The sequence below is a fragment of the Mesoplodon densirostris genome, chromosome 9 (assembly GCF_025265405.1).
Source record: "Mesoplodon densirostris isolate mMesDen1 chromosome 9, mMesDen1 primary haplotype, whole genome shotgun sequence".
NCBI lineage: Eukaryota > Metazoa > Chordata > Mammalia > Artiodactyla > Ziphiidae > Mesoplodon > Mesoplodon densirostris.
The window spans coordinates 14,631,055-14,651,598 of NC_082669.1; the positions used below are offsets into that span (position 1 = coordinate 14,631,055).

Below are 20,544 nucleotides of genomic sequence, written 5' to 3' on the forward strand. Positions count from 1 at the left end.
CCCTGTTATTATCTTTTGATCAAGCATCCTGATAAGAAATAGAATTGAAGTCTTGTTTTTTTCTTTGACCACCCAACATTTTATTTTGATAAATTTCAAACATGCAGAAAGGTTGAAATAATTATATAGTGAATATCCATACACCCACTCATACATATTCTACTATGAACATTTTATTATATATGCTTTATTACCTAACTGTGTATTTATCCATTTCTTCATCCGTCCATCAATCCACCTTAATTTTTTGATGCAGTATGTTGCAGGTATCAGTATACTTCATCTGTAAAGGCTTCAGCATGCATATCATTAACTAGACTTTTATATTAGTTTACAGTTCTTTTTTTCTTTCAAGTAATATGTACATATAATGACCTATACACATCTTAACCTTATCATTTGCTGTATTTTGACAAATATATCACTTGTGTAACCTAAACGCCTATCAAGACAGAGAATATTACTATCACTACAGAAAGTTTCCTTGTGCCTCTTTTCAGCCAATCCTCACCCACTCTCCTCCCACCCCAGGCAACCAGTGTTCTAATATTTTTTTCCACCACAGATTAGTTTTGCCTGTTCTAGAACTTCATGCAGATGGAATCAAAGAATAGGCTCTATGGGCAAGGTTTCTTTCATTCAACATAATATTAAGATTCATCCATGTGTGCACCAACAGTTAGTTCCTTTTTCCTTCTGAGTGGTATTCTGTTATATGACTATACCACAGTTGGTTTATCCATTCTATTCACGAAGAGCTGAGTGGTTTCCAGATTTTGGCCATGTTGACTAAAGCTGCTATGAGCAATTTTGTATGAGTGTTTTTGTGAACATGTGTTTTCCTTTCTCTTGTGTAAGTACTTAGAAATGTAATTGGTGGGTCATAGGGTAGGTGTATACCTAGTATTATAAGAAACTACCACCAGTTTTGTTTCTAAAATAACTGTGCCATTTTACACTTCTCTCAGCAATGTGTGATTTTGGTTGTTCCACATTCTTGCCAACATTGTGTTGTGAGTCTTTTGAATTTTAGCCATTTTGGTGGGTATATAATGATATCTCATAGGTACTCACTGGCATTTCCTAATAACTGGTGATGTTCAGTACTTTTCATATGCTTCTTGGCCATTCATGGGCCTTTATTTGTGAAATTTCTGTTTAAATCTTTGTCTACTTTTTTTTATTAGGTGGTTTACGTTTTTGTTATTGAGTTGTAGTTCTTTATATATCCTGGATACCAGTCCTTTGTCAGATATATGTCTGTGAACCCATGTCTTCATTGATTTCATCCATCTTGGCCTCCATTCTGTAGCATCATTGAACCAGCGTCAAATATTGTCTACATATCTTGTTCAAAGACCCTTATGGGTTTGTAAAATCCATGCTAGGTGGTATCTTTCTTCCATGCTGTAGGAAGGCAATACCGTAGTTCCAGAAAACTGCTGAATGTCAAGGACTGTTTTTCCTACTTGTCCTTCTACAATATCAGGGGTTATTTTCAGAATGGAAATTAGCGTTTTTAGTTTTCTTTCAAAAAAATAGTTTCATCTAGGTTTTTTTTCTATTTATAAAGTAGTACAAAGTAAAAGAAATCTAAGAGTAATTGTAAAAAAAAAAAAAAGAAAACCAAACAATATTTTAATATTACTTTATTCATAGTTATCTAGGGGAAAAAGTAGCTAGTGCTATCTGTGATTTCATGGTAATAAAGTTGATAATGATATTGCAAGTTTGTGAAGACATCATCTTTTTTTTCCCAACGTACTTTTCACGTCTTTTAAATCTTTGAAATCAGGAAATAAACTTTAGAGTTGGCTTCAACTCTAAGAGAGGAATTGATACCGCAGCCAGTGTAACTTGTGGCAAAGTTAATGTATTCAGGATTTGTTCTTAAAACTAAGATGCAAGTGACAATCTGGGAGTGTGAAAGTCCTTTTGCACCAAGCGTTACTACACTGATTGTAATACAAAAGATTAAAAACATTTCAAGCATCCCCCTAGAGAAGACCAATTCAAATAAACTGTTTCAGTCATGCAATGGAACACTTCCCTTCTCTGTCTCCTCCTACTGAATGTATCACTTACGTTGTTTTATTTTTTTCTTGATGATTTCATAAGCATAGAATTTTACAGATGGAAAGAACTTTGGGGTCATCTGGTTCTATCCTCTCATTTTACAGAGGAAGAAAAAAAAACACAGATACAGGGCCTTCCCTGGTGGCGCAGTGTTGAGGGTCCGCCTGCCGATGCAGGGGACATGGGTTCGTGCCCCGGTCCGGGAAGTTCCCACATGCCGCGGAGCGGCTGGGCCCGTGACCCATGGCCGCTGAGCCTGCGCGTCCAGAGCCTGTGCTCCGCAACGGGAGAGGCCACAACAGTGAGAGGCCCGCGTACCACAAAAAACAAACAAATAAACAAAACACACAGATACAAAAAAAATATGCCCAAAACAATAGAACTTGCAATTTGGGGAGTTGGGACTAGACATAGACATTCTGATTGAATAATCTTTTGATTTCATATTTTTCCTCTGTTGTCATATTTACTCTTTTCTTTCTACTGCATTTGCCAATATGGTCTCTAATTGTATCTAAACTGGACTGTCACTCAGACTGATCTTTTCCCCTTAGGTCCGTCTTGTACTTTTGTCTCAGTGAGTTTCCTAATATAGACCTTTCATCAGGCATCCTTGTACTTCAGAAACTTTAGTAGTTGCTGTTGAATCACGTCCTAAATTCTCAGGGATCTCCATACTCTAATCCCATCCTGCGTCTGCATCCTTGTTTGCCACTCTCCCCAACCTGCACCTGCCCATCAGGATGGTCTCACTGTGACCTTGCTGCATGTGAACTCCTTTTGTGGCTCCTCTGTTGGTTCCTTACTCTGGTAAACCCCCCACCCTTCTCTCCATTTAGCCACTTACATACAGCTCATAGTTCAAAATACAGCTCAAGCTCCACCTTCTCCAGTTTTCTAAATTCTCTCCACTGCAGTGATTTCTCACCCCTAAATATACACTACAACATCCCACTTAGCAATTGATGTGTGTACTAGCTTTATAACAGCTAAACCCCCAAATCTCAGTGGTTTAACATCATAGATGTACACTTGTTGTTCAGTGAAGATAGTGTAAGTGTTCTTGTATTGCTGATGGTGGTGGTGGGGCTGCTGTGCTTTTTGCAGCTCTTTAGGGGTTCAGGGTAATGGAGGCTCTGCCATCTTTAACACAAAACTCCCAGAGTTGCCCAGGCATTGGAAGTTGGAGAAAGAGTGGAGAAGGCATACCTGCTGCTTAGGCACCTCAGTCAAGTAGGGACATGTCAGTACTTTGGCTGGTGAAAACTAATCACAGGGCTGCACATTTACTGGCAAATGTACCCTCTGGCTGGGTGACTGCACCCCTGGAACTGCTCTACTCTTACTCTAGCCTTTGGAGGGAAGCATAAATCTTGGGGTGGGCGTGGTGGTGGTAACTGTCTAGCTTTGTTACAGTGTTATCCTGTACCGATTTTAATTGCTTGGTGTCTTTGTATCCCCAGCTAGATTTTACACTGTGACTAAAATTCCACAAATGTGTACAACAGAAGGAGAGTCTGGCACTTAGCTATGCTCAGTGAATCCTTGTTAAATAACAGAATAATTTATGTAGTGGTTTTTTGGTAGTTGTTTTGCTTTTGTTTTTGTTCTTAATTCCTAAATTAAACCAGAAAGAGAAACAAAAAATAACAAATTACTAGGGGTTTTGTCTTTGTCCTTTTAAAGGGCACATTTGCAGTGTATTCTTCACACACAGAGTGAAATTTAGCTGGATTATCTTCACTTTAAGAATAATGAGATTCTTTCCAGCTTCAAAAACTATTTTCAATTGGTGCATCATGTTTCCCTTTCTTTTCCTAAACCTTTCCTTTTATAGAAAAATTGACACATATACAAAATAGAGTGAATATTATAACTAAACCCCATGTACACATCACCTGGCTTAGTGATGATTGACTCATGACTAGTGTCATTTCATCTGCATACTTCATTCCCGTCCCACACTACATTTTTTTTGGGGGTGGGGTATGCGGGCCTCTCACTGTTGTGGCATCTCTCGTTGCAGAGCACAGGCTCCGGACGCGCAGGCCCATCGGCCATGGCTCACGGGCCCAGCCGCTCCACGGCATGTGGGATCTTCCCGGACCGGGGCACGAACCCGTGTCCCCTGCATCGGCAGGCGGACTCTCAACCACTGCACCACCAGGGAAGCCCCCACACTACATTTTTGAAACTAAACATAAATATCATATTGTTTCATGTGTAAATATTTCCACTTGTATTGCTAATAGAGAAGGCCTAAAAGAAAACCCCATAATACTATATCTCATTTCAATAATAACAATAATTCCTTTTTATCACCAAATAATCCAGTTAGTAATCAAATTTCCCCCATTAAAAAAAATTGGTTTTTTCAAATCAAGATCCAAATGCTACAGTTTAGACATACCTCTTAAATATTTTTTAAAAATATAGTTCTGTCTCTTGCCCACTTTTTTCTTGGAATTTATTTATTGAAGAAACAAGTCATTTGTCCTATAATGGTTCTCACATTCTGGATATGGCTGAATCCATCCTTACGGTTTCTTTCACAGTTTAGTGTACCTCAGTCCCCAGCATTTCCTGTAAGCTAGAGTTAGGTCTAGAATCTTGATCAGATTCTGGTTTGATTTTTCATCATAAATGGGGTTATGTATATCCATCACAAAACACATAATGTCTCATTATGTCTCTTTTTTGCTGGTAACATTTATCAGTGGATTTAAGAGTTGTCACCCTGATCCATCCATTATAAAGTTCTCAGTTTTCACCTGTGGTCTTGGCTGCCACTGACGATCATTACCTAGATCCATTATTTCATCATGCACATTGCCTTTTTACAATAAAATCTTCCAGAATATTGAAGTATTTTATTATTCCTTTTCATCTTGTATTATTAAATCTAGTTTAGACATTTAAACTTTCCCCCCTCATAAAAATGGTAATTAACACCTGTTAATTCTTATTATTAACACCTGTTAAGTATTTTTACATACACTGTTGCGCAAATACAATCTGATCCTCTCAAAACACCTTAGAGTTAAGCTGGCTCTGTGACCTTGGGCAAAGGTCCTCATCTTAGAGACGAGGAAAATAATAATAACCACCTCTAGGATTGTTATGAAAATTAAACAAGTTAAATACTGCTTAGAACAGTGCTCACCATATTATAGTAAGAGAGAAATAAACATTTGCTACTGTTGTTATTATATTGTTATGTTGCTATCATCAAAAGTTTTTTCAATTTTAGTCTACTATGTTGCAGCTTTAACTAATGTTTCTTTGATTTTTAAAAAGTTTAGTTTTTATGGAGATTAATAGGAACAATTTAATTATGTTTCCCTATAATTTCATAGTCTCTGACCCCTTCCATCATAACCTTGATTAGCTTACATGTGATATGAACTTAGCTTTTACTGTTGCTTACTGTTAAATATTTTTTTAACAAATTTAATCAGTTATACATATACATATGTTCCCATATCCCCTCGCTTTTGCGTCTCCCTCCCGCCCTCCCTATTCCACCCCTCCAGGCAGTCACAAAGCACCGAGCTGATCTCCCTGTGCTCTGCGGCTGCTTCCCACTAGCTATCTATCTTACGTTTGGTAGTGTATATATGTCCATGCCGCTCTTTCGCTTTGTCACAGCTTACCCTTCTCCCTCCCCATATCCTCAAGTCCATTCTCTAGTAGATCTGTGTCTTTATTCCTGTCTTACCCCTATGTTCTTCATGACATTTTTTTTCCTTAAATTCCATATATATGTGTCAGCATACAGTATTTGTCTTTCTCTTTCTGACTTACTTCACTCTGTATGACAGACTCTAGGTCCATCCACCTCATTACAAATAGCTCAATTTCGTTTCTTTTTATGGCTGAGTAATATTCCATTGTATATATGTGCCACATCTTCTTTATCCATTCATCCGATGATGGACACTTAGGTTGTTTCCATCTCCGGGCTATTGTAAATAGGGCTGCTATGAACATTTTGGTACATGACTCTTTTTGAATTATGGTTTTCTCAGGGTATATGCCCAGTAGTGGGATTGCTGGGTCATATGGTAGTTCTATTTGTAGTTTTTTAAGGAACCTCCATACCATTCTCCATAGTCGCTGTACCAGTTCACATTCCCACCAGCAGTGCAAGAGTGTTCCCTTTTCTCCGCAACCTCTCCAGCATTTATTGTTTCTAGATTTGTTTATGATGGCCATTCTGACTGGTGTGAGATGATATCTCATTGTAGTTTTGATTTGCATTTCTCTAATGAGTAAAGATGTTGAGCATCCTTTCATGTGTTTGTTGGCAGTCTGTATATCTTCTTTGGAGAAATGCCTATTTAGGTCTTCTGCCCATTTTTGGATTGGGTTGTTTGTTTTTTTGTTATTGAGCTGCATGAGCTGCTTATAAATTTTGGAGATTAATCCTTTGTCAGTTGCTTCATTTGCAAATATTTTCTCCCATTCTGAGGGTTGTCTTTTGGTCTTGTTTATGGTTTCCTTTGCTGTGCAAAAGCTTTGAAGTTTCATTAGGTCCCATGTGTTTATTTTTGTCTTTATTTCCATTTCTCTAGGAGGTGGGTCAAAAAGGATCTTGCTGTGATTTATATCATAGAGTGTTCTGCCTATGTTTTCCTCTAAGAGTTTGATAGTGTCTGGCCTTACATTTAGGTCTTTAATCCACTTTGAGCTTATTTTTGTGTATGGTGTTAGGGAGTGATCTAATCTCATACTTTTACATGTCCCTGTCCAGTTTTCCCAGCACCACTTATTGAAGAGACTGTCCTTTCTCCACTGTACATTCCTGCCTCCTTTATCAAAGGTAAGGTGACCATATGTGCGAGGGTTTATCTCTGGGCTTTCTATCCTGTTCCATTGATCTATCTTTCTGTTTTTGTGCCAGTACCACACTGTCTTGATTACTGTAGCTTTGTAGTATAGTCTGAAGTCAGGGAGCCTGATTCCTCCAGCTCCATTTTTCGTTCTCAAGATTGCTTTGGCTATTCGGGGTCTTTTGTGTTTCCATACAAATTGTGAAATTTTTTGTTCTAGTTCTGTGAAAAATGCCAGTGGTAGTTTGATAGGGATTGCATTGAATCTGTAGATTGCTTTGGGTAGTAGAGTCATTTTCACAATGTTGATTCTTCCAATCCAAGAACATGGTATATCTCTGCATCTGTTTGTTATCAGCTTTAATTTCTTTCATCAGTATCTTATAGTTTTCTGAATATAGGTCTTTTTTCTCCTTAGGTAGGTTTATTCCTAGGTATTTTATTCTTTTTGTTGTAATGGTAAATAGGAGTGTTTCCTTAATTTCTCTTTCAGATTTTTCATCATTAGTGTATAGGAATGCAAGAGATTTCTGTGCACTAATTTTGTAACCTGCTACTTTACCAAATACATAGATATTCTCTAGTAGTTTTCTGGTAGCATCTTTAGGATTCTCTATGTATAGTATCATGTCATCTGCAAACAGTGACAGCTTTACTTCTTCTTTTCCGATTTGGATTCCTTTTATTTCCTTTTCTTCTCTGATTGCTGTGGCTAAAACTTCCAAAACTATGTTGAATAAGAGTGGTGAGAGTGGGCAGCCTTGTCTTGTTCCTGATCTTAGTGAAAATGGTTTCAGTTTTTCACCATTGAGGACGATGCTGGCTGTGGGTTTGTCATATATGGCCTTTATTATGTTGAGGAAAGTTCCCTCTATGCCTACTTTCTGCAGGGTTTTTATCATAAATGGGTGTTGAATTTTGTCGAAAGCTTTCTCTGCATCTATTGAGATTATCATATGGTTTTTCTCCTTCAATTTGTTAATATGGTGTATCACATTGATTGATTTGCGTATATTGAAGAATCCTTGCATTCCTGAAATAAACCTCACTTGATCATGGTGTATGATCCTTTTAATGTGCTGTTGGATTCTGTTTGCTAGTATTTTTTTTTATTAGTTTCTGCTTTATAACAAAGTGAATCAGTCATACATATACATCTGTTCCCACATCCCTTCCCTCATGCATCTCCCTCCCTCCCACCCTCCCCATCCCACCCCTCCAGGCGGTCACAAAGCACTGAGCTGATCTCCCTGTGCTCTGCGGCTGCTTCCCACTATCTATCTACCTTACGTTTGGTAGTGTATATATGTCCATGCCTCTCTTTCGCTTTGTGACAGCTTACCCTTCCCCCTCCCCATATCCTCAAGTCCATTCTCAAGTAGGTCTGTGTCTTTATTCCCGTTTTACCCCTAGGTTCTTCATGACATTTTTTTTTTAATTCCGTATATATGTGTTAGCATACGGTATTTGTCTTTCTCTTTCTGACTTACTTCACTCTGTATGACAGACTCTAGGTCTATCCACCTCATTACAAATAGCTCAGTTTCGTTTCTTTTTATGGCTGAATAATATTCCATTGTATATATGTGCCACATCTTCTTTATCCATTGATCCGATGATGGACACTTGGGTTGTTTCCAGCTCCGGGCTATTGTGAATAGAGCTGCAATGAACATTTTGGTACATGTCTCTTTTTGAATTATGGTTTTCTCAGGGTATATGCCTAGTAGTGGGATTGCTGGGTCATATGGTAGTTCTATTTGTAGTTTTTTAAGGAACCTCCATACTGTTCTCCATAGTGGCTGTACCAATTCACATTCCCACCAGCAGTGCAAGAGTGTTCCCTTTTCTCCACACCCTCTCCAGCATTTATTGTTTCTAGATTTCTTGATGATGGCCATTCTGACTGGTGTGAGATGATATCTCATTGTAGTTGTGATTTGCATTTCTCTAATGATTAATGATGTTGAGCATCCTTTCATGTGTTTGTTGGCAGTCTGTATATCTTCTTTGGAGAAATGCCTATTTAGGTCTTCTGCCCATTTTTGGATTGGGTTGTTTGTTTTTTTGCTATTGAGCTGCATGAGCTGTTTATAAATTTTGGAGATTAATCCTTTGTCAGTTGCTTCATTTGCAAATATTTTCTCCCATTCTGAGGGTTGTCTTTTGGTCTTGTTTATGGTTTCCTTTGCTGTGCAAAAGCTTTGAAGTTTCATTAGGTCCCATTTGTTTATCTTTGTTTTTATTTCCATTTCTCTAGGAGGTGGATCCAAAAGGATCTTGCTGTGATTTATATCATAGAGTGTTCTACCTATGTTTTCCTCTAAGAGTTTGATAGTTTCTGGCCTTACATTTAGGTCTTTAATTCATTTTGAGCTTATTTTTGTGTATGGTGTTAGGGAATGATCTAATCTCATACTTTTACATGTTCCTGTCCAGTTTTCCCAGCACCACTTATTGAAGAGGCTGTCCTTTCTCCACTGTACATTCCTGCCTCCTTTATCAAAGATAAGTTGGCCATATGTGCGTGGGTTTATCTCTGGGCTTTCTATCCTGATCCACTGATCTATCTTTCTGTTTTTATGCCAGTACCACACTGTCTTAATTACTGTAGCTTTGTAGTATAGTCTGAAGTCAGGGAGCCTGATTCCTCCAGCTCCGTTTTTCATTCTCAAGATTGCTTTGGCTATTCGGGGTCTTTTGTTTTTCCAAACAAATTTTGAAATGTTTTGTTCTAGTTCTGTGAAAAATGCCAGTGGTAGTTTGATAGGGATTGCATTGAATCTGTAGATTGCTTTGGGTAGTAGAGTCATTTTCACAATGTTGATTCTTCCAATCCAAGAACATGGTATATCTCTCCATCTGTTTGTTATCAGCTTTAATTTCTTTCATCAGTGTCTTATAATTTTCTGCATACAGGTCCTTTGTCTCCTTAGGTAGGTTTATTCCTAGATATTTTATTCTTTTTGTTGCAATGGTAAATGGGAGTGTTTTCTTGATTTCATTTTCAGATTTTTCATCATTAGTGTACAGGAATGCCAGAGATTTCTGTACATTAATTTTGTATCCTGCTACTTTACCAAATTCATTGATTAGCTCTAGTAGTTTTTCGGTAGCATCTTTAGGATTCTCTATGTATAGTATCATGTCATCTGCAAACAGTGACAGCTTTACTTCTTCTTTTCCGATTTGGATTCCTTTTATTTCCTTTTCTTCTCTGATTGCTGTGGCTAAAACTTCCAAAACTATGTTGAATAAGAGTGGTGAGAGTGGGCAGCCTTGTCTTGTTCCTGATCTTAGTGGAAATGGTTTCAGTTTTTCACCATTGAGGACGATGCTGGCTGTGGGTTTGTCATATATGGCCTTTATTATGTTGAGGAAAGTTCCCTCTATGCCTACTTTCTGCAGGGTTTTTATCATAAATGGGTGTTGAATTTTGTCGAAAGCTTTCTCTGCATCTATTGAGATGATCATATGGTTTTTCTCCTTCAACTTGTTAATATGGTGTATCACATTGATTGATTTGCGTATATTGAAGAATCCTTGCATTCCTGGAATAAGCCCCACTTGATCATGGTGTTGATCCTTTTAATGTGCTGTTGGATTCTGTTTGCTAGTATTTTGTTGAGGATTTTTGCATCTATGTTCATCAGTGATATTGGCCTGTAGTTTTCTTTCTTTGTGACATCCTTGCCTGGTTTTGGTATCAAGGTGATGGTAGCCTCGTAGAATGAGTTTGGGAGTGTTCCTTCCTCTGTTATTGTTTGGAAGAGTTTGAGAAGGATGGGTGTTAGCTCTTCTCTAGATGTTTGATAGAATTCGCCTGTGAAGCCATCTGGTCCTGGGCTTTTGTTTGTTGGAAGATTTTTAATCACAGTTTCAATTTCAGTGCTTGTGATTGGTCTATTCATATTTTCTATTTCTTCCTGAGTCAGTCTTGGCAGGTTGTGCATTTCTAAGAATTTGTCCATTTCTTCCAGGTTGTCCATTTTATTGGCATAGAGTTGCTTGTAGTAATACCATGATCTTTTGTATTTCTGCAGTGTCAGTTGTTACTTCTCCTTTTTCATTTCTTTTTTTTTTTTTTTTTTTTTTGCGTTACGCGGGCCTCTCACTGTTGTGGCCTCTCCCGTTGCGGAGCACAGGCTCCGGACGCGCAGGCCCAGCGGCCATGGCTCACGGGCCCAGCCGCTCCGTGGCACGCGGGATCCTCCCGGGCCGGGGCACAAACCCGCGCCCCCTGCATCGGCAGGCGGACTCCCAACCACTGCGCCACCAGGGAAGCCCTTCATTTCTAATTCTATTGATTTGAGTCTTCTCCCTTTTTTTCTTGATGAGTCTGGCTAATGGTTTATCAATTTTGTTTATCTTCTCAAAGAACCAGCTTTTAGTTTTATTGATCTTTGCTGTCATTTCCTTCATTTCTTTTTCATTTATTTCCGATCTGATTTTTATGATTTCTTTCCTTCTGCTAACTTTGGGATGTTTTTGTTCTTCTTTCTCTAATTGCTTTAGGTGCAAGGTTAGGTTGTTTATTCGAGATGTTTCCTGTTTCTTAAGGTAGGATTGTATTGCTATAAACTTCCCTCTTAGAACTGCTTTTGCTGCATCCCATAGGTTTTGGGTCGTTGTGTCTCCATTGTCATTTGTTTCTAGGTATTTTTTAATTTCCTTTTTGATTTCTTCAGTGATCACTTTGTTATTAAGTAGTGTATTGTTTAGCCTCCATGTGTTTGTATTTTTTACAGCTCTTTTCCTGTAATTGATATCTAGTCTCATAGCATTGTGGTCAGAATAGATACTTGATACAATTTCAATTTTCTTAAATTTACCAAGGCTTGTTTTGTGACCCAAGATATGATCTATCCTGGAGGATGTTCCATGAGCACTTGAGAAAAATGTGTATTCTGTTGTTTTTGGATGGAATGTCCTATAAATATCAATTAAGTCCATCTTGTTTAATGTATCATTTAAAGCTTGTGTTTCCTTATTTATTTTCATTTTGGATGATCTGTCCATTGGTGAAAGTGGGGTGTTAAAGTCCCCTACTATGAGTGTGTTACTGTCGATTTCTCCTTTTATGGCTGTTAGTATTTGCCTTATGTATTGAGGTGCTCCTATGTTGGGTGCATAAATATTTACAATTGTTACATCTTCTTCTTGGATCGATCCCTTGATCATTATGTAGTGTCCTTCTTTGTCTCTTCTAATAGTCTTTATTTTAAAGTCTATTTTGTCTGATATGAGAATTGCTACTCCAGCTTTCTTTTGGTTTCCGTTTGCATGGAATATCTTTTTCCATCCCCTTACTTTCAGTCTGTATGTGTCTCTAGGTCTGAAGTGGGTCTCTTGTAGACAGCATATATATGGGTCTTGTTTTTGTATCCATTCAGCCAATCTGTGTCTTTTGGTGGGAGCATTTAGTCCATTTACATTTAGGGTAATTATCGATATGTATGTTCCTATTCCCATTTTCTTAATTGTTTTGGGTTTGTTATTGTAGGTCTTTTCCTTCTGTTGTGTTTCTTGCCTAGAGAAGTTCCTTTAGCATTTGTTGTAAAGCTGGTTTGGTGGTGCTGAACTCTCTCAGCTTTTGCTTGTCTGTAAAGGTTTTAATTTCTCCATCAAATCTGAATTAGATCCTTGCTGGGTAGAGTAATCTTGGTTGCAGGTTTTTCTCCTTCATCATTTTAATTATGTCCTTCCACTCCCTTCTGGCTTGTGGAGTTTCTGCTGAGAGATCAGCTGTTATCCTGATGGGGATTCCCTTGCGTGTTATTTGTTGTTTTTCCCTTGCTGCTTTTAATATGATTTCTTTGTGTTTAATTTTTGACAGTTTGATTAATATGTGTCTTGGCGTATTTCTCCTTGGATTTATTCTGTATGGGACTCTCTGTGCCTCCTGGACTTGATTAACTATTTCCTTTCCCATATTAGGGAAGTTTTCAACTATAATCTCTTCAAATATTTTCTCAGTCCCTTTCTTTTTCTCTTCTTCTTCTGGAACCCCTATAATTCACATGTTGGTGCATTTAATGTTGTCCCAGAGGTCTCTGAGACTGTCCTCTGTTCTTTTCATTCTTTTTTCTTTATTTTGCTCTGCAGCAGTTATTTCCACTATTTTGTCTTCCACCTCACTTATCCGTTCTTCTGCCTCAGTTAGTCTGCTATTGATCCCATCTAGAGTATTTTTCATTTCATTTATTGTGTTTTTAATCGATGCTTGATTCATCTTTAGTTCTTCTAGGTCCTTGTTAACTGTTTCTTGCATTTTGTCTATTCTATTTCCAAGATTTTGGATCTTGGAAATAGAATCTTGGATCATCTTTACTATCATTATTCTGAATTCTTTTTCAGGTAGACTGCCTATTACCTCTTCATTTGTTAGGTCTGGTGGGTTTTTATCTTGCTCCTTCTCCTGCTGTGTGTTTTTCTGTCTTCTCATTTTGCTTATGTTACTGTGTTTGGGGTCTCCTTTTTGCAGGCTGCAGGTTCGTAGTTCCCGTTGTTTTTGGTGTCTGTCCCTAGTGGCTAAGGTTGGTTTAGTGGGTTGTGTAGGCTTCCTGGTGGAGGGGACTAGTGCCTGTGTTCTGGTGGATGAGGCTGGATCTTGTCTTTCTGGTGGGCAGGTCCACGTCTGGTGGTGTGTTTTGGGGTGTCTGTGGACTTTTTATGATTTTAGGCAGCCTCTCTGCTAATGGGTGGCGTTGTGTTCCTGTCTTGCTAGTTGTTTGGCATAGGGTGTCCAGCACTGTAGCTTGCTGGTCGTTGAGTGAAGCTGGGTGCTGGTGTTGAGATGGAGATCTCTGGAACATTTTCGCCGTTTGATATTATGTGGAGCTGGGAGGTCTCTTGTGGACCAGTGTCCTGAAGTTGGCTCTCCCACCTCAGAGGCACAGCACTGACTCCTGGCTCCTCAATTTGGGATGATTTGTTGTCTATTCATGTATTCCGCAGATGCAGGGAACATCAAGTTGATTGTGGAGCTTTAATCCGCTGCTTCTGAGGCTGCTGGGAGAGGTTTCCCTTTCTCTTCTTTGTTCTCACAGCTCCTGGGTCTCAGCTTTGGATTTGGCCCCGCCTCTGCGTGTAGGTCGCCGGAGGGCGTCTGTTCTTCACTCAGACAGGACAGGGTTAAAGGAGCAGCCACTTCGGGGACTCTGGCTCACTCAGGCCGGGGCGGGGGAGGGGCACGTAGTGCGGCTGGATCCTGCAGCAGCAGAGGTCGGCGTGACGTTGCACCAGCCCGAGGCGCGCCGTGCTCTCCCAGGGAAGCCGTCATCTGGATCCCGGGACCCCGGCAGTGACGGGCTGTACAGGCTCCCGGAAGGGCGGCGTGGACAGTGACCTGCGCTCGCACACAGGCCTCTTGGCGGCGGCAGCAGCAGCCCCAGCGTTCCACGCCTGTCTCTGGGGTCTGCGCTTTTAGCCGCGGCTCGTGCCCGTCTGTGGGGCTCCTTTAAGCAGCGCTCTTAATCTCCTCTCCTCATGCACTAGGAAACCAAGAGGGAAGAAATAGTCTCTTGCCTCTTCGGCAGCTCCAGAGTTTTCCCGGACTCCCTCCCGGCTAGCTGTGGCTCATTAACCCCCTTCAGGCTGAGTTCTCGCCGCCAGCCCCAGTCCTCTCCCTGCGCTCTGACCGAAGCCCGAGCCTCAGCTTCCAGCGCCGCCCGCCCCGGCGGACGAGCAGACAAGCCTCTCGGGCTGGTGAGTGCAGGTCGGCACCGATCCTCTGTGCGGGAATCTCTCCGCTTTGCCCTTCCCAGGTACGTGGGGAGTTTCTTGCCTTTTGGGAGGTCTGAGGTCTTCTGCCAGCGTTCAGTAGGTGTTCTGTAGGAGTTGTTCCACGTGTAGCTGTATTTCTGGTGTATCTGTGGGGAGGAAGGTGATCTCCACGTCTTACTCTTCCGCTATCTTCCCCGGAAGTCCTAAATATTCTTTAAATACTCTGTTTTCGGGCTTCCCTGGTGGTGCAGTGGTTGAGAGTCCGCCTGCCGATGCAGGGGACACGGGTTCGTGCCCCGGCCCGGGAAGATCCCACATGCCACGGAGCGGCTGGGCCCATGAGCCATGGCCGCTGAACCTGCGTGTTCGGAGCCTGTGCTCCGCAACGGGAGAGGCCACAGCAGTGAGAGGCCCGCGTACCGCAAAATAAAAATAAAAATAAAAATAAACCCCTCTGTTTTCTTTATTTATAGAAGACCAACGAAAAATCATTTTCTACCCCCTAACCCCACCCCTACCCCCCCAAAAAAAAACAATTAAAATAAGATAATATTTAACTTGTACTGTTGAGGCTATCTATACCATATTCTCCTTTATGATATGAGAAAAACATCATGCTTTCACATATTTTATATGATAAGCTTTTAATATATTTTAGAATAAGCCTTAATAGAATCGTAGAGTCCTAGAGCTTAGAGGACTGGGGAGAGCCGTCTCAGCACTTCATTTGCCGGTGAAGAAACTGAGGACTAACTAGGTTAAAGGACTCATCCAAGGTGTCCAACTTCACATGACCAACCAGTGGCAGAGCCAGGACTCATACCCAGATCTTAAGTCAAAAGCAGCCCAGGTCTCCAAACCCTTTCCATTATACTGCGTAACGCTGATCTGTTTTCACTGTCCCTCCATCAATGCTCACAACACCACGTTACAAGCAACAACATCACTATTTGGAGCTAAAAGTGAGAAACATGAGCTGCAGGTTTGACGACACACAAATGTCAGTGGAACTTAGCAACGTGGAACCCAGGAACCCATCCCTGTGTCACGACACTTTAATGACAACAGACACTAAGTGTATGTAAGACTAAATGAGTGTAATGTGTATGTACATTAATACCTAGACGTAAAGAGAAGGGACAGCTCCTTTCCACTGACACCGTGGAAAGGTGACACACTTGTGACACACAGTCATATATGAGGGTAGAATTGCAAGGCAGATTTTAGGTGATTTTTGACTTTTTTGTTTGTTTTTACTTTTAATTGTGGAGAATTTTAAATATGCACAAAAACAGACATAATAGTATAATGAATTCTTATGGTCCCATCACTCAGCCCCAATCTCCATTAACCTAAGGCCAATCTTATCCCATTCCTCCCCTCGTCCAATCCCCCCTTTTGTATTATTTTGAAGCATATTTCTCTAGAAGATGAAAAGTTTTAAAATAATTACAAACATGACCAATTATCATGCCTAAAATTTATTAATATAATCAAACAGGCAGTTCGTATTCAATTTTCCCATTGTTTTATAAACATCAACTTTCTTAGTTTCTTTTTTTTTTTTTTTTTTTTTTTTTTTGCGGTACACGGGCCTCTCAGTGTTGTGGCCTCTCCCGTTGCGGAGCACAGGCTCCGGACGCGCAGGCTCAGCGGCCATGGCTCACGGGCCCAGCCACTCCGCGGCATGTGGGATCTTCCTGGACCGGGGCACGAACCCGTGTCCCCTGCATCGGCAGGCGGACTCTCAACCACTGCGCCACCAGGGAAGCCCCTTAGTTTCTTTTTTTTGAATCAGGATCTAACCTCTCACATTGTGACTATTTCTCTTTAATCTATGTTGCTTCTCTCTTTACTCCTTGCAATTTACTTGTTGAAGAAAACAGATGATTTGACCTGTAGCTTTCCCCAGAGTCTGGACTTTGCTTGCTTACATGCCTGCACTGTAGTTACAAGGCAGCTTTAAACATTAAAGAAAATGTTTGTGCATATTATTAACAGGTTTCACCAATTTGGTGGTATTATTTGGGGTACTGATGATAACAACTAGAGGTCCGGGTGGTGATCCCAGCTGGTTGTGAGCGCTCTGTGATGGAGTTAGGTGTGCTTGTCCATGTGAGCAGCTGCTATCAGGCTGAGAAAACTTGTCTAGTGCCCAGTCCCTTCCTGCTCTCTAATCTAAATTGGGCCTCTTGTTATATAGTGTCAGAACGCCCTTTACTTTTCCTTCACAGCAGTTGGCACAATTTGTAATTATAGAGGTCTTGGAAGATTTATAGTCAGAAAAGTCAGGAGTACATGAATGTAACAGTGTATAACTAAATTCTTTATAACACACAAACCATGGTTTCCAGCTGGGAGTGGGAAAACATAAACTTGACAATTCAGGATAATCATTTCCACTTTGGAACTTTTTCTCTTGTGATTAAGCACCAAGTCAAATTCCATTCTTCCTTCCTCTTTTCTTCTCCCGGGGGACGACTACATTCCTGGTCAGGTCATCTCATGAACATGCTGTTCTTTACTTGGTTCTTACCTTTAACTGAGTTCGGGGCTATTTCTTCAGCCTTCATTTGTCCCAGTTTCATAGGCTTGTTGTAAAAACTCTATTGTCAGTGAGTCTTCCAGACAAGAAGAGGAGATTCAGAGGACGTAATAGTATAGATGCTAATGGGTGCTGAGAAGGGTGCTGGCACCCTGTCCCCTACCGGGGCAAAACCGGGGGAGGTAATTGAAATACCCAGATTTACTTAGGTGAATCTCAAGTTTGGAATAGCACCCAGCCAATAGACACCTGGCCAGCAAGGACTGAGTGAGTCCTGGCAGGTGGCCTGAGGGCAGCTTTATAGAACCTGCATATGCCTGGGTGCCGGCGGAAGGAAATTGCTGAGAGGTTTTAAGCCTCTGAAGGATTTGAGGGTGGTGGCAAAATGCCAAGAGGCCTGGGGAACCAGGAGAGACTGAGTATGTAGACCTTGAGGCTGGAAGCAATGGCAGGGACCATGGCCACCAACAATGGGTGCCAAATACCACTTGTGGTAAACTGTACCTCAGCTGGTGCATGTCTGTGACACCCCCCCCCCCAAGGATCATGTGGACAGTGACACTACAGATGTCCCCAGTGGTGGAAGGTAGTTAAGATTTCTTGGGGAAGTTGGCTCATCAGAAGAAGGAGGAGGAAAACTTTGAATCATAATGAATATTTAGTAGTTTTAAACAGAAAGGGACTGAACTATCTTCAAGTGGCAAGGTTGAGTTAATTTTCCTTCCATCAGCAGAAAAGGGACTCAAGAGCTAAGTCTGAATTCTGTGAGAAAAGGATAAAGGCAAATTCCAACACATGTGGGGGACTATAAACTTTAAACCCACTATACAGCTCACATTTATGTGTTTATTTTTAAAAGTCTATCTTCACTACATTGTAAGTTTCATGAGGGCACAAACCATCCCTTTTTTTCTTCTGTATTCTTAGCACCTAACCCAGTGTTCAGTACTTGACAGACACTGAAGAAGAATTTACTGTATGAATATTAGACCCACACATCAGAGCTCCTTCAGAAGTACTTGGTACAGAGCAAGCGCACAATAAATGATCTTTTCTCTTCCTTCCTGGAAGAATATATATTTCTTTGGGCACAGTCCATCTTGCTGTTGAAAGCCAATTCTGCCTTGGGTGGCTCTGAAGGTAAATCTGCTTTGGTATTTTTTATGGGAGGTACTTAAGAAACTGAAGACATAGTGTCTGTCTTCTCTAACCTTTTTCTGTATCCAAAGGGTGTACTGGTTGCAGCAGGAGCCATAGCTGCAGGTACCAAGGGTCTATTCTGTGGAAGATGCTGACTACTCAGTAGTGATTGCCCCACCACCAACATCGTCCTGGCCCCTTAATTCCAAAACTTTCTCTCCTCCCTCTCAGCCTGGGGCCCAATCTGTTCTCATTCTCCTCTCCTTTTTCTGTGCCCCTGCTCTTGTCTGCCCTTCCCCATTGACACCCCTAACCTTCACCCCCTTTCAGAGTAGAACTCCCAGCCAGACAGGTTGTCCTGCATGGTTCTCATTTCAGGTAGAGGCATCTTCTTCTTTGGAAAAACCAACAAGGGATTTTATAAAGTATGTCAATATGCAATTTAATACCTAAATTTTATACCATTAATTCGTATTCCACTTCATTTATAAAAGTATTTAAGGCAAGTGTATCTTAGTAAAACATTTGTTGTAAATAAATTCACTAACCAGTAAAAAAAAAAAATCTGTGAGCTCTGATTTAGACTTGGAAAATATGGACCCCATTGTACAGTATTTCCTGAACTTGCCTGCAAAGAATTACCTGTGCTCCTTGTTAAATACACAGATTTCCTCAGCAGTTCCCCTGGAGATCAAGTGGGTGGGCCTGAAACCTTTTTTTTTTTTTATCTTTCTGTAGGTAATTCTTTGCATCTGATAAGTTTAAGAAAAATTGCCAATGTACATAACAAGGACTAGGAAGGTGAAGACACACGAGGAGTAGGGGCATAAGTGGTGGAGATCGGTGACAAAGAAATTTCTGAGTGAAAAGGAATTTGATCCAGCACTTTTCTTCTCTTTTCCCAGTACTAACATACCTGTGTGAATGCTGATTTTTTTTTTAAAAACACCTAGATTTCCCTGATGGCGCAGTGGTTAAGAATCCACCTGCCAATGCCTGGACACAGGTTCGAGCCCTGGTCCGGGAAGATCCCACGTGCCGCGGAGCAACTAAGCCCGTGCGCCACAACTACTGAGTCTGTGCTGTAGAGCCCGAGAGCCACAACTACTGAGCCCACATGCCACAACTACTGAAGCCCGTGCATCTAGAGCCCGTGCTCTGCAACAAGAGAAGCCACTGCAATGAGAAGCCCACGCACTGCAATGAGGAGTAAGTAGCCCATGCTCACCGCAGCTAGAGAAAGCCCGCGTGCAGCAACGAAGACCCAACAGCCAAAAAAAAAAAAACAAACAAACAAAAAAACTCATGGCATTATGGAAAACTGATAATATTGATTGTGGTAAAAGATACTGAACTATCAAAGTAAAAAAAAAAATGAAAATGTTGGTCAAGCTATGTAAAAAAATACTAATTACGGTCATTTCAGTGACCTCCTTCCTGTCGTATCTTATTGCCATGAAGCACAAACAATGAAGTGTAATGTCAAATGTGCATGACTAACTAAGCTGTAAGCTTTATTTGATTAGAACAGTAACCTGTCTCCCTCTGAATACCTGTTTGTATCTTTATATAGTCAGTCTTTATAGGTAGTTGTACATGAGCATGTTACCTTCTCAATTGTAAAATATTAAAAGGAACATGGCATAGATAAGGCCGTCCTTTATTCTCATTTTTGGAAATTTAAGGCAAACACCTGTTACAATGGCAGATTACTCATGTTATAATCTCTGCCTTTTTTGAGAATTTTGTTTCTTTTTGCCCCATCCCACCTTGAATAGGAGAATTTCACACTTCAAACTTACTCCACTTGGTAAAGAACAGTACTTACAGAAAGGAAAACCCTGGAGCTTTATACTCTGAGACCTCCACCCACTGAGAGCATAGTCAGTCGCCTTTCATTCCCTGCAGTCTCAGGTTCACTGGGGAGGAGAGCTTTCAGGAGACGGGTAGAGAGACCTGGAGAACTGGAATGGGCTGGTGCTGCTGGAAGACCTCAACGCTCGGGGTGTGCATGGCCTTGCGGAAGCTGGAGCCTTCCAGGCCTTCTGGTTCGTGATCCTGCCATTGTGTCCATTGCTTAAAAGGTGAGAGTATTAAGACTAATAATTCCTAAAGGACACGGTTTTGTAGTATGAATCTCTTCTTAAAAAAATAGGGCACAACATGAAAGAGGGTTCATAGTGCAGGCTTTCAGGCTGCTGTATTCTCCTCTCCCCAGTGTCTGTG

The 20,544-nt window shown here is 40.8% G+C and overlaps 1 long non-coding RNA gene across 1 annotated transcript in view; it reads left to right on the forward strand.

Moving 5' to 3' along the window:
• LOC132496271 (uncharacterized) overlaps positions 1 to 20,012 on the forward strand; it is a 103,291-nt gene extending 83,279 nt beyond the window's left edge. Inside the window, exon 5 of the long non-coding RNA XR_009533387.1 lies at positions 19,057 to 20,012. This is a non-coding gene — a long non-coding RNA (uncharacterized LOC132496271). The remainder of the gene's footprint in view (positions 1 to 19,056) is intronic.
• Positions 20,013 to 20,544: the final 532 nt, after the last annotated feature.